The sequence below is a fragment of the Myotis myotis genome, unplaced genomic scaffold (assembly GCF_014108235.1).
Source record: "Myotis myotis isolate mMyoMyo1 unplaced genomic scaffold, mMyoMyo1.p scaffold_m19_p_16, whole genome shotgun sequence".
Taxonomy (NCBI): Eukaryota; Metazoa; Chordata; class Mammalia; order Chiroptera; family Vespertilionidae; genus Myotis; species Myotis myotis.
The window spans coordinates 27,710,235-27,726,653 of NW_023416320.1; the positions used below are offsets into that span (position 1 = coordinate 27,710,235).

At 36.9% G+C, this 16,419-nt stretch overlaps 1 long non-coding RNA gene across 1 annotated transcript; it reads left to right on the forward strand.

Moving 5' to 3' along the window:
• Window positions 1–6,383: 6,383 nt before the first annotated feature.
• On the forward strand, window positions 6,384–16,084 carry LOC118670500. The gene is made up of 3 exons (XR_004972356.1): window positions 6,384–6,415; window positions 7,120–7,181; window positions 15,958–16,084. It is a non-coding gene; the product is annotated as an uncharacterized LOC118670500 (long non-coding RNA).
• The last annotated feature ends 335 nt before the right edge of the window (window positions 16,085–16,419 follow it).

Here is a 16,419-nt window from a genome sequence, read left to right on the forward strand (position 1 = left end):
TCTGCTTCCTCTTCCTCCTCCTCCTCCTCTTCCTCCTCCTCCTCCTCCTCCTCCTCCTCCTCCTCCTCCTCCTCCTCCTCCTCCTCCTCCTCCTCCTCTTCCTCCTCTGCCTCCTCTGCCTCCTCTGCTACATTCAGCAACAGGTTTCAGTGTAGGTTAAAACATCCTTATGTTGGATGAAAATGCCATCTAGGACTTTCATAGGTAGAGAGCTCCTTGAAAATCCTAGGACTCTTAAGAATTTTGCTAAATTTACTCTGCCTGTGCTTTATAAGTGGGAGAACAAAGCCTAGATGATAGCACATTTGTTTACAACATATAAAAGCCCACTGATGAAACCTATTGATCAGAAAAAATATTTATTTCAAAATATTACCACTCATTTATAATGTACCCTTGTTATCCAAGACCTGTGAGAGAGATGTACAGAATTAGTGTTCTTCTCATGTCTGCTGACTCAACCTCCATTCTGAAGTTGTGTCAAAGGGTAGTTCACTTTCAAGTCTTATTATTTAAGAAATACATTTCAGAAGGCTGTAACTTCCATAGATACTGATGCCTCTGCTGGATCTGGGCAAAGTCAATTGAAAATCTTTTGGAAATGATTCATCATTCCAGGTGCCATTAATAATATTTGTAATAGGTGGGAAAAGGTCAACATATCAACATTCACAGGAGTTTAGAAGAAGTTGATTCCCACCCTCATTGATGACTTTGAAAGGTTCAGCAGTTCAGTGAAGGAAGTAACCACAGAGGTGGTGGAATTAGCAGAACTTGGATTAGAAGAAGAGCCTGAAGATGTGACTGAACTGCCACAATCTCATGATAAAACTTTAATGGATGAGGAAGCGCTTTGTATGGATGAGCAAATAAAGTTGTTTCTGGAGATGGATTCTACTGCTGGTGAAGATGCTGCGAAGACCGTTGAAATGACGTCAAAGGATTTAGAATACCCCATAAACTTAGTTGATAAAGCAGCAGCAGGGTTTGAGATTGATTCTAATTTTGAAATGAGTTTTTACCATGCAATAATAAAATGCTATGAAACAGTATTGCATGCCACAGAAAACTGCTCATGGAAAGTCAATCGATGTGGCAAACTTTATTGTCTTATTTAAGAAATTGCCACAGCCACCTTAACCTTCAGTAACCACCACCCTGATCAGTCAGCAGCCGTCAACATTGAGATAAGACCCTCCATCAACAAAAAGATGATGACTTGCTAAAGGCTCAGATGATGAGCCTTTTTAAAAGCACTTTTTAGCAATAAAATATTTTTAATTAAGATATGTATATTGATTTTTTTAGACATCATGCTATTGTACTTACAGTATACTGTAAACATGACTTTTATATGCCCTTGGGGAAAAAAAATTTGTGTGACTTGTTTTAATAAGATGTTCACTTTATTGTAGTGCTCTGGAACGAAACCCACAATATCTCCTACGTTTGTCTGTAATCACTGATATATTGATCTTGTTGTGTTCTTCTTGTATTGACCAGCAATTAGAGTTCTTCAAAGATCATTGATTTTTTTTTTTACAGGTAAACAGATTCCTTTGTGCTCTGAACATTGAGGACCAGAATTTATTTTACATCACTAAGTAATGTGTCCAGAATTACCTGCATTGTGAAGTCTATTAAATACTGTTTATGGAACAGTGTTTGGGTTTATAATTTAAGCAATTGAATTACAAATGTACTCTTTGCCAATTTTGTGGAAAAGCAGACAGCCATTGGTGATACTTATGTTCGTTTATACTATTTTTTCCTTTCTACTTTAAAAGGTTTTCATCAACTAGACTGCAAAAGAATTACTAGGGGTTCTTGGTAAAATATAGATCACTGGTCCCTGCATCCTAGAATCTGCATTTTTTATACAAATGCAGTTCTTCTGCACAGTTTTTCTTGGAACTACTGAGCATGCCTTTTGATATCAACTTTAAATTAATAGAGTCTGTTCTGACTTTCTTTTCCTGTGTTACCTGGCAATTTTAAAGCAAAAATAATCAGAAATTCTCATGTTTAAATCTGAGGAGTTCATTTGTTTTTAGAAATAACTTTTTTTTATAACATAAGAAAAATTGTAATACATCAAGTGCTTTTTAAATTTTAATTAAGTGTATACACATTCAGTATTGTTAATTTAAAGTTCTACTGATCAATTAATATATATTTTTGTTAATTGAGAATTAATGAAACCATTAAGAAATTACTATATTGTCTTTTGTAGGATCAATCATTAAGTCTCAGGTTTCTAGAGTTCATTATGTTGAGTTACATTCTTTCTATACTAATTTGTTGAGAGTCTGTATCATGAAACAATACTGAATTTTGTCAAATGATTTTTCTGCATCTATTGACATGATTATATAATTTGAGAGAGAGAAAGAGAGGGAGGGAAGGAGGGAGGAAGGAGGAGGAGGAGGAGGAGGAGGAGAGAGAGAGAGAGAGAGAGAGAGAGAGAGAGAGAGAGAGAGAGAGAGAAGAAGAAGAAGAAGAAGAAGAAGAAGAAGAAGAAGAAGGAGAAGGAGAAGGAGAAGGAGAAGGAGAAGGAGAAGGAGAAGGAGGAGAAGAAGAAGGCGGCGGGAGAGAAATATCAATGTGAGAGAGAAACATTGATCAGCTGTCTCCCACCTGGGATCCAAACCAGAACCCTCCCACACACACCCAGACAGGGAATCAAACCACTACCTTTTCGTACGTGGGAGGAAGCTCCAGCCAATTGAGCCATTAGCCAGGGATGAACAAGCTTCTTCTTAATGCAACCAAAAATGAGACATCAAGGACTCCGCTCTTTGGCACTCAAAAGTTTCTGGCATTCAAAGATAGATTCTTTCAGTGAAGTTTACCGTTGTAGAAAATTTGGTATAAAGGGACCTGGTGTTCTGAACTCAACCTACCAAGGTTATCATGTCGACTGCTATTGCTTTCTCTGTATGTCAGATTGCTAGTCACACAAGATATTGAAACTAACAACAAACACCAGAAAAACTAAATGACCTAAGGGAGGAATATTTAACTCAATTCTAAAGTTATTTTTATGAGGGGGTAACTGTAGTCCTCTACTAAGAAAATATGTTTAAGTACCTCTAATTGTTGACTATAGCTCTAAAAATCTATGGGTTGGTGTTTGTTTGTTTTTAAATATTATGTTCATAGTTTAAACTCAATGCATATTTAATGTTTGTACCAAAAGAAGTTTTTTTAATGACACTAAAATTTTTTCCCCCTTTTATGGGTTTTGTTCACTTTACAATTCATAAAAAGTTAGAACATTGTTTTTTCTCTTATGGATTTATATCCTTCCAAGTATTATACCTTTATTAAGCTAAATTCTGGATTTAGCTTCGGCTCCCAATAGGGAGTATTTTTTTAATTCTAATTCTGACAAGACTATGCAAAATTGCCTTCTTCTCATTAGCATTATGCTCTTTTGGCATTTTTAAAAGTATTTTAAATAATGACTGCATAAAATGTCATAATATTTGGAATTGACCCCTTTCATTATATCATCCAATGTGAAAAGCTTCTGAAAAGAGCTGCAAGATGTTTAAAAATAAATATCTTCAAGACATCTTTCCTGTCACCTGTGAATCAAAATAGCTTAGGGCATCTTGTTTTTCCTTAGCTCTTCCCCCTCCTCAATTTACTAACATCCTCAATCAGACCAAGTGCCCCAGTCAGCCACCATTCTCTCACAGGTGTTGCATCTATCTGATTTAAAACGTGTTTTGTTTTAAACCTTTGTTTTGACTGGATTGATTAAAAATTATTTTGTGATCTTTACTAACCTAAGAGTGGATGTAATGCCATGAATTAAGTATATTGTCCTGTGATTCAAAATGCTTTTTCTTAATGTACCAAATTAAGCCAAAAAAAGAATAAAAACCTCAAAATAGGCTTGCCACTGGTTTTTTCCCCCCCAATAGTGATTGCCACTTTTTTCAAATTGTACCCAGACAGGAAGATTACTGAATGTACTGTTCTGGAGCAACAGAATCACCTTAAGGCAGGAAAAATAACAGTGATTTTTTTTCCCACTGGCACTCCTCAATCTATTGCCTTTTTCTAGTTCTGAGGGCATTGGCAACTTGAAGAGTGACAAATTATCCTTAGTAACATCCACAGTATAAGCTCCTAATTATTACCTTGATACTTATTAAGATGCTATTGAATTATATAAGACATATAAAACATTGCTCTGTCTTCCGTGTTGGCCTAATCTTTTGGAAGATAAGAGATGGACTCTTTTGTTAACATAATACATTTTTTGAAAAGTAATTTTATAATGAAAATATCTCCATGTGGTTTTGATCTATATTTTTTATTATAAGTGAGGCTGAGAATCTTTTCATAGGGAACCATTTTCAGATTTTAAACGACACAATCATTTTTCAGCCCATTTAACAATAACAACTTTTACTCTATTTTCAGATACTCTATATGTTTATGTTATAACGTTTTTTAAAAATATGTTTTTATTGACATTGGAGAGAGCGGAAGCAAGCGGACGAGAGAGAAATATCAATGAGAGAGAAACATCAACATTGATTGGCTGCCTCCTGCATGCCCCACACTGGGGAACAAGCCCAAAACCTGGGCATGTGCCCTCACCAGGAATCAAACCAGTGACGTGTTGGTGTATGGGTCAGTGCTCAACCACCTTGCCACACTGGCCGGGCATCAACTTTTTGTGTGAAATAAGTTACAGTATTTTGCCCAGTGTCCACTTTAAATTTTTAAAATTACCTTTATAATGATGTGATTATTTAAACTATATATTTATTGTCACTTAAATACTATAAAATTGGCTATATATCCATGTGACAAAATGGATGGACCTTGAGGGCATTATGCTAAGTAAAATAAGTCAGACAGAGAAAGACAAATACTGTATGATCTCACTTATATGTGTAATTCTTAAAATGGAATTCATAGAAATAGAACAGATTGGTGGTTGACAGAGACAGGGGTGAGGGTCGGGGGAATGGGTGAAGGTCCTTAAGAGGTAACAAATTCCAGTTATAAGAAAAGAGTTCTGAGGATGTTATGTACAATATGGAGACTAGCTAAAAATACTTCACTGTATATTTGAATGTTGATTAGAAGTAGATCTTAAAAGTTCTTAACACAAGAAAAAATACTTGTAACTCTATGAGGAGATGGGTGTTAACTAAACTTATTGTGGCTATCATATCACAATATATTCATAGATCAAATCACTATGTTGTACACCTAAAATGAATACAATGTTATATGTCAATTATAACTGAAAATTTAAAATTTCTGTGAAATAAAATATATCATATTTGAACTAAAATATAAGCCCTGAGAGAACATATCTGCAATTTCTACAAATAAAATATTAATGCGAAGATTAAACTTACACAACTCCTATAGCAAATAAGTATTAGCATCCAGATCAGAGAGACAAAATCCCGTAATAGGTCAATGGTTAAAGAGTATACACAGGTAATTCACAACAATGGAAAGCCAAGTATAGGTAAAATAAGTTATGTTTTAGTTTTGATAAGAAATTGGCAAAATAGGTGGGGCCGAATGAAAACTGAGAAAGGAAAATGAGGTGATGGAAAATAAATATTCACGTCACTGCCATTATGATTCAAGTTAGCTGGGGGGTAAAGTCAGACCAGCAGAACTGGTTAATGGTTTATTGAAAGAAAAAGTGTTAAGAAGATTAGTGGTGTGAGTGAGCAGATGGAGAGGGAAGAAATAAGCAGTTGGCTGTGTCTGGCCTGTAATGAGAGAATGAACTTTTACTGTTGAAGATTTCAAAGGATTGAGAACTCTGATAATGACTAAACCCCGAGTTTGTCCACCAAACTGTGGTTAAGTGGAAGGTAATGAAGATGGCTGGCTAGAGAAGGTCAAGGGGTTATAGATGGATCCATTGAAGATTGAAATTGCTAGAATGAGAGAAGGGTTTTAGGATAAAGACAATGGTGCTTATTACCATTTTTTAAAAATCCAGAACAGTTCAATTAGGCTGGTAGGTATAAAACCCTGTGCACTAGTAATAAAAAACATGAATATAAAATCTTGGCCTTTTGCAGATGAACTTATGCACATTTGTCCTTTTGTATTGACCTCTAAGTTTATACAACAAAGAAAAGGAATTAAGACAAATTAGCATTCTATTGGCCTTAAGAACGAAAAAATAATGTAGAAGTATCAGCCTGTCTATAGATTATTGGTAGTAATTCAATAGCTCTTACCCTAAGGTTAGTGGATTTTCACACATTTTCTCTTCATCCTCTATGAACTGCTGGATTACTAATAATTGATATTCCACTGTGTGTTTGTTGTTTGTTCGTTTCAGATTTGTTGCTTCTGAAGAAAAATACCTCTAGGAAAAGTTCACCTTTCTCCCCTTCTCTATATCCTGTTCATGGTAAGATTAAGCAGTGACCCAAGTGTTGGTTTCCTCCTGTGCCCTTTGCATGCTTGTTTTCAGCTCCTGAGACTTAAACTCAATTCTTAACCACTCTGTGTGGCCCCATAAGCTCCTGCAGGCTGACTGCTGAGTATTCAGAGGCTGTAATAATTGATGGGGCTTCTGGTTCTCCTTTAAGATGCACTGCCTGTCTTCCTGCACAAGCAATCATGTGTCATCTTAGCTACGTATGTTCCAACAGCTGACAAGCAATGATATGCTTAGTGGAACTTTAAACAGAGCATGGAAGCTTCTGGAAACACTGTATATCACTGACAGTGGCAGTGTTTAAATTCCTAATTATTTTTATACTAGTAGAGCTCAGGGTACCCGACCAAGCCTCACGGTAAATGAGTTCCAGTTCTGGCTTGCCTTAGCCAACTCCGTTCCCATGGGCAACTCAGAGTCACTGCACTTTAGATAGTTTTTTGTTTTGTTTTTACCTAGAAAAGATTCTTAAAAGCCACGAATATAATAGGGTTATTTGAACTGTGTTGATGTTATATTTTTAAGGAGATAAGGATATCAATACAAGTTAAATACACACAAAAATATTCACAAGGTGCCAAAACAGAGAAGGGAAGACATACTTTAAGTCAATTGGTGCCTACAATGTCCGTCTTCCCTTCAGCGTCCCCAAGGTGCTTGTTCTTTAATTACAGGTGGAGCAGAGCATTCCTCAGGCTGTCGCAGGTTACGTTGAATCCCAAGAGTTTTTATAAAGGTACAGTGTTTGGAATTGAAAATAATTACCGCTAAGCTGACCATACCACTTTGTGATATTTTAAATATGCTTAGGGACAGTTAATGAAGCATTACTATTTTAACGTCTTTCATTATTTTAGATTAATTACATATTGTCCTTAAGTAGTAACACATGCAGTAATTTTCAAAGTGGAATATAATTCTCTCTCTAAAATAATAAAAACAACACATTTTAATAGAACTGCATTGCTACAATGTAATCTATAAGTGTCTAAGCATTATTATTGAAAAATTTTAAAAAGTCCTTCATTTTGACAAAATTAAAAATGCTACGTTTACTGTTTTTATGTTGTACTAGTGGCCCGGTGAATGGATTTGTGCACCGGTGGGGTCACTCGGCCTGGCCTGCATCCTCTCACAATCCGAGACCCCTCAGGGGATGTTGGATTGTCGGTTTTGGACTGATCCTCGCAGGCCAGGCTGAGGGACCCCACCAGTGCACGAATCTGTGCACCAGGCCTCGAGTGTGCATATAAGATCTTTGGTTAATTGCTTCCCACCCTCTCCCTCCCGCCTTCCCTCTGAGATTCATCATTCTCTTCCATGTTTCCATGCCTGTGCATTGAGCGTCTATACCCTGGTGGTCAGTGCACATCATAGCTACCAGTCAAATGGTCGAATGGTTAAATGGTTGAACAGTCGGTCAGTCGCTTAGACTTTTATATATATATAGATTATTTAAGTTTATTATACTATATTCCTGTTTCTTAAAGCAAGTGTTAGGGAATGTAGTCCCAAGAGTGCATAGATTTCCAGGGATCAAGTAATTTAGGGGTTTTGGATTATACGCTTAGTTGGTGATAGATTTTCAAACATGGCAATTCTCAACGGCCTTATCAGAAAGTATCCATGTTCAATGAAGAAAAGACAACAGACATACATAGAGTTCATTTTTAGTAACAAATTAGGAAGGGAGAATCAGAGAGAAAATAGCTGCAATTTTCAACCTGTTTGTTATACTGTCCAGAATCTTTCACTTGAGTCTGCCCACATTTTAAATTTCAAGATATAAAAGAAAACGTCATTTCCATGTATTTGTTTTTATTTCAACTTAGAGGTGGCTTAGATTGGTAAGATGTGAGTCCAAATGTAACTGGTTTATCACCTTGACCCATGCCACTATTTCAAAACATTCACTTTGTGTGACTTTAAAATATACTCTTTGCTTCAGTTTGCTGGAATATTATAAAACATGAATAAAAATACTTTTTGAACCTGCTTAATAGTATTTAGAAAAAAAATCCAATTTGTCTAAAATCAAAATCCAACAGTGAATTAAATAATGTTTAGGGGGAAAAATAGAAGACTGAGAAATTGAGTTAATTTTCCAAGTTATTTTTTGAAATGTTTAATTCTAAAATGCATAGATGTGATATTTGAATCATCTAATTAATTAGAATATTAAAGTCAATATATAATGAAATGACAATTTAAAAAAAATCCAACAGTGTTGGAGCACACCATGAGTGAGAAACATACTTTGTATCCCCCATAGTGTCTTGATTCTAGCATTCTAGAAGCTTGTTGTGGAAGTGAATCCTCACCCACTCTCTCATCATGCATGCTAATATGCATCCAAAGGTGAGGAATACAGGGGAAATAGAATCTTATTTTCCCAGCGGATTGCCTTTCCATCACTTCACATATAACAGCCAAGTAAACGCCAGCTGGGACTTTTTGTGGCTATGACATGGGGTGTTTTCTGTATCTTCAGCACAGAGCTCCTCTGCTTTAGTTCTGGTTTGCATGTTGCATATTACTGTGAGAAGGTGTTTCGACAAAGGATTGATTCCATAGTTGGGAGGACTTTGAGGCAGTAGTATACTAATGCAAAAGTCCAAGAACATGGAAGAGGAAAGTGATACAAGGGTAAAAGTCAGCAAATGAGCCTTCTATTGTAATGCAAGTACACTTTTTAAGCTGCTTATTCACAGAGAATGGAGGTCAGTTTCTGTCTCCTGAGAAGGTGATTTCTTGCCAGTAAGCCTGTATATGTTGGTTACCAAGCAGGGTGGGGCGCTATCCCATGCAAGCAACATGTCCCACTATGAATCCCGGCTGAACTATTGAGACGAGCATGCTTCCCTGCTTTTAGATCTCGCTTTATATTTCAGGGTCACTGTGTAACTCTCGGCTTCAATAATACAGTCACGCACCTAGGGATCACAAACAGTAAAGACATATCACAAGCATTTTTCATAAATGTGATAAATTTTGAAACTTTTGCATTTATTTTTGCCAGCAAATGTTTGACTCATCTAGTTCTTGGCATTCACTGTCAGGATTTTGGCAAAGAATGTTATTTTCTATCAAAAGAAGAGATCTTTTCTTTCTCTGATCATGCATAGTTTGTAAATCAAAGACTTGTTTACCACCTAATGTAAAGAATTATTTTCCCTACTCGGATTTCTATCAAATGGGGACAGTGATAGACACTTACTGCCATTTGACTTTATGGTAAATCCCATAGAGTTCTTAGGAAAGCTACATAAAATCTGCCTTCTTACATATTTTCACTTTTATAACTTGTGTTTCTTTTGTCTGGCTTCTTTCAAATTTGTAATGATGCACATATTTATGATATAATACCATCTTATATTTAAAAATAGCTTTTAAGTCAAGCTTTTAGTCTTTTTTTTAATGTATAACTTTTTTGTTTCTTTTTTTGTTTTTGTTAATCCTCACTTGAGGATATTTTTTCCACTGATTTTTAGAAAGAGTAGAAGGGAGGGAGGGGGAGACACAGAGAGAGAAACATCAATGTGAGAGAGACACTGGATTTTATTGTGAGTTACAAAGTGCTGTGAGCCTAGCAAATACCATGTAATGCAATATGAAGGAGAAAACCCTATTCCACAAAATTATTTTCTCTCTGCATTGCCTAAATATAGTATAAACAATATTTACAGATGTGAATAATGATTATTTCAAAGATTAGGAGGAAATGGTTATCTTGCTTTAATAAAAGAAGAGGAAAGAGAAAGTCGGGGGGAGGGGTCAACACATCCTTCTGCGAGTGATGGGTCCCACAATGGTCTTGTCAGCGGTGGTCAAGGGGGTCTCTGTCTAGAGACAGTACTCTGTGACCCCAGTTCTTGTCTCGCTTGTAGGAATGAATTCATACAATAGACTACAAATGTCAGCAAAAACAAGTGAGGATTTCTTTGTAGAAAAGAAATATACTCAGATAGGATCTGAGCAGGCAACTCAGCTGGCCAAACCGAGTGCCCCGCTTGGGTGGGGTTTGGGACATTTATATCCTAGACTGGAGTGCTCCTCAGTAAGTCTCCCCCTTCCTTATTTCTAAAGAAAAAAAGTGCCTTTAATTTATAAGGCTCCTTCATCTAGGTATTATGCCATCAGATCACATCCCGGAGGCTCTGAATCTTTCTTGCCTGCATAGAGCCTGATGCCTCCATTGTCTATTTTCAGTTTGTCACGTCTAACACTTACTTCCTCCAAGCCCCAGCTGCCTCTCCAGCCTCTCCCAACTCATATCTTTCTCTCTGCCTACTCGAACAGTGTGACTGTGTTGGAACCAGAGGAAAGTCTGCTGCATAGAATATTACAAATCTGACAAATGACCCAGGAATTCCAGTTTCTGCTTCCACGTGCAAGGAGCTTGGAAGTCACCATTTTCTCATAACAACAAGTAAAAAGTTACTGAACAAACTGCACAATAAATAATATGTCTTAGATCTGTAAGAGAAGTAAGGTCATAGGACAAAGAGCTGCCCCCCAAATTAGAGACCAACAAGCAAAATCAGAGAATTGCAACTTCCTAGAGCATAAAGTCGGGAACTGAAATCTTCACGGGGACCCAGGCCAGGGTAGGAAGTGTTAAACTGTAACGGATGAGTTGCTGGAGGCCCAGAGTAGACAAGTTTGATAGTTAAAAACTTCAAGGGGACCCGGTCATTAGGAGCCCCACACTTCTGTGAGTTTTACCTCTAGGAGTTCTACCAGGTTCTCACAGTAGATATTGTCAGGGTTGTGGTAGGGGGTTCCCTTCACTGCACTAGGAAGAGGGTAAGGAGCCATTTTTGCAATATGCCAGAGCACTCTGTTCTTCTTAGCAAGGCCGACCCTCGGGAGAAACTCTAACCAGAGCCTACCTGTTGGGTTTTATTGGAACCTCTCTGACCTGACAGAAAGGGAAGTTCCTAGTAGTCAGTGCTGCCATCCTGTCCCACCTAAAGGGATGAGAGGACAACTAAGAAACACTTGTGAGGTTCACTCACTTAGAAAATGGGCCAACGACTTTAATAGACACCTCACTAGAGAAGACATACAGATCGCTGATAGATACATGAAACGATGCTCCGAGTCTTATGTAATCAGGCAAACGCAAATGAAAACAACAATAAGATACCACTACCCACCTATTAGAATGAACAAACACTAACAAGACCAGATGCTGGAGGAGATGTGAGCTCCCATTGCTGGTGGGAATGCTAAATGGCGCAGCCACTTTGGAAGGCAGTTGGCAGTTTCTTACAGAACGAAACACGCTTACCACGCAATCCAGCCATCGTGGCCCTGACGGTCAACCAAAGGAGTTGAAAACTGACATCCATACAAAAACCTACACGTGGATATTTATGGAAGCTTTATTTGTAATTGCCAAAACTTGGAAGCAACCAAGATGTTCTTCAGTAGGTGAATTAATAAACAAACTGGTACAGTGGAATATTATTCAGCACTAAAAAGAAATGAATTATCAAACCATAAAAAGACAAAGAGGAAACTTCAATGTATATTACTAAGTGAAGCCTTATTATTAATTGGCAATTCATACAATTAATCTGAAAGGCTATATACTATATGATTCCAACTATATGACATTTCACAAAAGTCGGTTTCAAGTCTATGAAGACAGAGAAAAGATCAGTGATTGCCAGGCATTAAGAAAGAGGAAGGGATGAATCAACAGAACACAGAGGATTTTCAGGGCAATGAAATTACTCTGTTATACTACATTGCTGCTTAGATGTCATTATACATTTGTCTATATCCAAGAGTTAACCCTAGTGAACCCTATGGTTAACCCTATAGTTAACCCTATAAAACACCAAGAGTTAACCCTAATGTAAACTATGGACTTTGGGTGATGATATGTCAATGTAAGTTCATCAGTTGTAACACATGTAACCATCTGGTGGGGGATGTCGATACTGGGAGAGACTGTTTATGTGTGAAGGGAGGGAGTATATGGGACATCTCTGTACCTTACTCTCCATTTTCCTATGATATTAAAACTGCTATTAAAAAAGTCTTTAAAATAATGACCCGAATTTGGTATGTTTACCTTTAAAAGTATTAATTTTAATCACAGTAGCTTTTTGAAGGGAATTTGGAAGCGTTGCGTGAAACAGGGTAAAGAAGCATGGCCTCAGATTTCATCCCAAGTGGGTGTGACTTGCTATCTCAACCCAGGCAGATAAAAAGTAACAAAAGCAAGAGATGTGAAGGAAAATGTGATCAGAGGAACGTTTGGAATCACTTCTCAGACATTTGGGTATGCGGCAAAGACCAGAATTGTCTAAGAAAATTTATTTTGCAACGTTCTGCCAAATCCCAAATGCCAGAGAGTCTTGGCAGACGCCTTGAAATTTCAGTCTAGCTGCTCGACATCATTTTCCAAAGGCTGGGCTTGGTGATGTTACATGCAACAGTGTTGACAGGAAGCAAAACTGCTCAGATGCCACCCTACTTTAGAAAAATGTCAATAACCAAATATGCTTTGAATTCTATTATGAAAGGATTCTTGTTTATAATGCCTTTTCCCCCCCAATTGTTTTTGTCATTTTATAGTTTCATGTTGAGGGCATAGTGCTATAATTCAAGTTCCTTTTCTGTAACCTGGCCTATGTTTGAAGAGAGAAATGAAGCTAAACAAGGTACTGCTCAGTATTGCATATTAATTATTACATTTGAATGGATACATGTAGCATCTAACTAATAGAAGGATAGAGAGTCAGAAATATCGATGAGAAACATCGATCAGCTGCCTCCTGCACACTCCCCACTGGGTATGTGCCCGCAACCAAGGCACATGCCCTTGACCGGAATCGAACCCAGAACCCTTAAGTCTGCAGGCCGACGCTCTATCCACTGAGCCAAACCGGTCAGGGCTGTTATAGCAGTTTTATTCAATAGCCAGCAAAGCAATTATGAAATGCAAGAAATACCACTTTTTTTTGTGTGGATCACTAAAGGAAAGAGGTAGCAGAGAAGATATACAAAGTGAATATATTATTAATAAAAATTGTATTTTGTGGAAAAGATGTATAAGTGTAACCACTAATGGAAAAGTTGTTTTGATTAGATTAAAAAATATCAGGATAAGGTACAGAGCAAGAACCTTTCATAATATTCACTGAATTATTCATTGTAGCAAAGAAGCTGAAACCAGGAATATACAAAGTCCTACAAGACAACATCTGTATCTATAGATGTATAGCTAAATTACAAAATATGGTCTTTAAAACATGGTAGAATATTTATAACATTTTGTAATGAAACATGGAGTGATCACTAAATATTTTAAACACACAATTTACTTATTTAATGGCAAAGCACTAAAAAGTTATTCAACTTAAAGAACTACTTTTTTCTTTTATAAAAAATGAAATTCTGCCCTAGCCAGTTTGGCTCAGTAGGTACAGCGTCGGCCTGTGACCGAAGGGTCCTGGGTTCGATTCCTGTCAGGGGCACGTACCTTGGTTGCAGGCTGCTCCCCGGCCCAGGCCCTGATCAGGGCTTGTGCAGGAGGCAACCGATCGGTGTGTTTCTCTCACATCGATGTTATCCTCTGACTTTCCCTCTCTCTTCCACTCTCGCTAAAAATCAATGGAAAAATATCCTCGGATGAGGATTAACCAAAAAAAGAAAAAAATGAAATTCAAAATTTGTAGACATTTTCTATAAGTTATTGTTACTATTAGAAATTATTATGCTACCCAATATAAACTTTAAAAAATTAATGCATTTAATTGCTCTCTAAAGATTAAAGTGACTTTTAAAAATGTATAAAATGTTATTACTTTTAAAAATAAATCTGTGTCATAGAAAGACAATTTTGAAAATGGCTACCTGGAAATAAATCCCCATTATATTAATTGCTGAAACAATATAGTGATAGTCCTTGACTGACAATGGGGGTTATACCTGGATAAACTATCATAAGTTAAAAATACTGTAAGTAAAAAATGCATTTAATACACCTAACTTACCGAACATCACAGCTTATCCTCGCCTGCCTTAAATGTGCTCAGAACACAATATCCAAAAAAATGCTGGCAACGCAATGCACTGTGGAGTAACCATTGTTCACCCTCATGATCACAAGCCTGGTTGGGAGCTGCCGCCCGCTGCTGGTCCCAGAATCACGAGAGAGAATGTACTGCCTATTGCTTGCCCAGGAAAAGACCAATATTCAAAATGTGAAGTGGAGTTTCTACTAAATGCATATCACTTTTGCACTTTTTTTAGTAAAGTCAAAAAATCCTAAGTTGAACCATTGTAAGTTGGGGACTGTATGTATGTGCTACCTATAAAAATATTTGTGAATATAGACTTAAAAATTTGGAAACAGAGTTTTCTAACCACTAAAAAGACTCCAAATGAATAGTTTCAATAAATATTAATTCTATTGTTAAAATATAAAGTGAACACCTTTCCTGTTAGTTTTCAAGAACAACCGATTGACATAATTACTAGCTAAATTTCAACAACAAAACTTTTGCAGCAGAAAAATGGCACTGAAGAGTAATTATTAAAATCCAGGAAGTGCAAACAATGATGCACTTCCTCCCTTTGGATTTACATATAATTTTGTGGAGTATCTTTCTCAGTTACGATGGCCATAAAATCCAAGTATCAAATCCACATGAAAACCAATACTTCAAAATCATATAAAAATAAGTGTTGAAAGTTTGAACTAACTATATTATTAAGAATCATTCTAGTTAAAGTTTCAAATAGATCAAAAATGTCAGTCTTCACAATATAGACCTTCATTTCTCTTACATTCTCCCCGCACAGAAGGTGACCGGGTGACCTACCTCCAAGCTGTGATTTAAGAAGCCCAGGCTTCTTCCATCATGGGACTCACCAACCCCTATGGTTTTGCATCATCTGTATGCAACCAGTGGAAACAGAAAGAGAATAGGAAAACATTGGTTTTGAAAAATATAAAATATTGATCAATGTAAAAATTTATGACAGTGAACAAAATATAACTAACATGAAATAACATTTCTATGGTGTTCCAAATCTTGACATTCAGCAAATAGCCTGTGATTTTAAAATGACCGGAATCAAACCCACAACCTGCAACATTTTGGTGTACGGGACGACACTCCAACCAACTGAGCCACCCAGTCAGGCTGTATTAGCATATTAATATTCCAGTTTGGGTCTTGGGAAAATTCAGAAAAAAATGACAGTATGTACAGTCATAAAAGAAATACTTAATGAAGTAACTTAATTCATAAATCCTCTCAATAAAGATTCCACCATTTAGGGGAAGCAAACAAGATTGACTTGTCCTATTTCAAGGAAAAATAACTTTAACAAAATACTTCCCAGTACAAATTCTGGATCCAGGAAATAATACACATCTGTGAATAAGGCTTCTTTCTTAGTATTTACACTAGTAATGACCATGACGTTGTTTCTCGTTCAGTTTATTGCTCTAAGTTCTTATGTGACATTGTGCTTTACTTGGCCAGTGGCCATACAGGGGTGCAGTGAGCATCTGGAACAGATAAAGACATCTTCCCTGCCTATTCGAGAAATAGGATCCGTCCTGTAAAATAAAAACTCAAGTTTGGCAACATAGAAGTACATTTTGGAAAAGGAGAGGTTAGTAGATATCTGAGGAGGCAGTTACTGCAAATGTAAATTCTCATGTCCTAGCATACTTAGCATGTAATTTACTTAACAAAGGCAATTTTAAAAATTTACTTGAATCAATCTATCTATCTATCTATCTATCTATCTATCTATCTATCTATCTATCTATCTATCTATCTATGAAAGCCTAAGCACTGACCACCAGGGGACAGATGCACCATGCACAGGATCGGGCTCCCTCCTGTTTAGATTGGGCCTACGGGGATTGGGCCAAAACCAGCTACCCGACATCCTCCAAGGGGCCCAGGATTGCGAGAGGACACAGGACAAAGCATATA